The sequence below is a fragment of the Stegastes partitus genome, unplaced genomic scaffold, assembly GCF_000690725.1.
Source record: "Stegastes partitus isolate 25-593 unplaced genomic scaffold, Stegastes_partitus-1.0.2 Scaffold564, whole genome shotgun sequence".
Taxonomy (NCBI): Eukaryota; Metazoa; Chordata; class Actinopteri; family Pomacentridae; genus Stegastes; species Stegastes partitus.
In genome coordinates this window covers 103,474-104,885 of record NW_007578295.1, presented here as the reverse complement: position 1 = coordinate 104,885, position 1,412 = coordinate 103,474, and the positions used below count along the sequence as shown (strand labels likewise).

The 1,412-nt window shown below is 46.8% G+C and overlaps 1 long non-coding RNA gene across 1 annotated transcript in view; it reads right to left on the bottom strand.

Annotated features, from left to right (window-relative positions):
• Window positions 1-915: 915 nt before the first annotated feature.
• The window catches only part of LOC103362250 (uncharacterized), a 20,891-nt gene continuing 20,394 nt past the window's right edge, over window positions 916-1,412 (bottom strand). The window contains exon 3 of the long non-coding RNA XR_520453.1: window positions 916-1,316. This is a non-coding gene — a long non-coding RNA (uncharacterized LOC103362250). The remainder of the gene's footprint in view (window positions 1,317-1,412) is intronic.

Sequence of the window (1,412 nt, the reverse complement as noted above, 5' to 3'; positions counted from 1 at the left end):
AAAAAAGAAGCTGCTTAAATGTTTTGTCCACCGTAAATCAGAAATGGGTCGACCCAACACCGAGCTGAGGACCGCCGGCTCCGACAGGCAGCCAACCCAAGGAGTCGGCTACCTTGGCAAAAAGTGAGTGTCTGCCAAAAACCGATGAGCGTCCTGTGAAGTGTGCGCTGCTTGTTAAAGCTGCATCACCCAGTTCACATCCACGTGTCCAGCTGCTTTCACCTGGATCAGACCGATGGACAGGAAAACACACCTTCATGACACTGTCCCTGGAACCTGATCACTGGGACCAAAGAAACGTCAGTTCATAGCACAGTCCTCCCTCACAGTGACTATTATGCTGACTCCTATGTGTAAAACTATTTGATGTTCTGTATGAATACGGTCTGATGAACTGATGTGTGACCAACTGCACCAGCAGCAGAACCACGGGCCCAGAACATGACAAGGAAGACTGCACGGAGGAACACATAGCTGGGACTGAATCTGTGATATTTTTTGCTCATAAAACAGATAAAACAAAGTTCCTCTGAGTCTCTGTAGGTTAAACATCCCACAGTTTCTGGCTGATGAAAACAATGTGACTGTGAGACAGNTCTTACTGGGTAGCTGTAGCTGGGTAGTTCTTACTGGGTAGCTGTAGCTGGGTGTTCCTGGTCTCCAGCAGCAGGACTGTGTTCTGCAGGATGCTGGGCAGGAAGCACACGGTGGCTGGAACGGTCAACTGCTGGTGCTGCTGGAAACAGGGACGGTGGGAGTGGCACAGATTCTGTATTGGGGCAAAATGAAAGACTTTTTGTAAAATAAAAAGACAAGGAAACAGAAACACAGTTTTTGGGGGTTCAAATGGATTCTGACACCGTCGGACAGATCAGTCTACAAGAAACACTCACATAAAAGAAAACACAGCGAGTATTATCAGTGTTTCTTAGATTTTATTGAACAACAATTTAAATAGTGTTTCAAATCAAACGGACACTGTGCAGGTTCCTCTGTACCACCAGGGGGCACCAAAGCACTTGTATAACCATCATGAGACACCAGAGTTAGTGAGACACAGATTTCAGGCTACACACAATACATCAGCCTTCAATCACGCTCAGAAAACACCTTCAGACCATAACATCTGTCAGACTTATCAGAGAACAGGGCCTGAATGTTGGTCACACAAACATCCCTCAAGTGCAGAGAGCAGTATATTTTACAGGTTAGGACGTTTCCCTTTAATGGCAACAACTCAAGGATGTATAAAGGCGAAGGAGCGTGCAGAGTGGGAGGAGCCTCCTACGATTTCTGGATCATGACCTGGAATTTACCTGTAGAGCGAGAAAGAGAAGAAAGGAGAAGATGTGTCAGTCCATCCATCCATCATCTCTACACCTTTATCCTCACTACGGTGGTGGGGGGCGGAG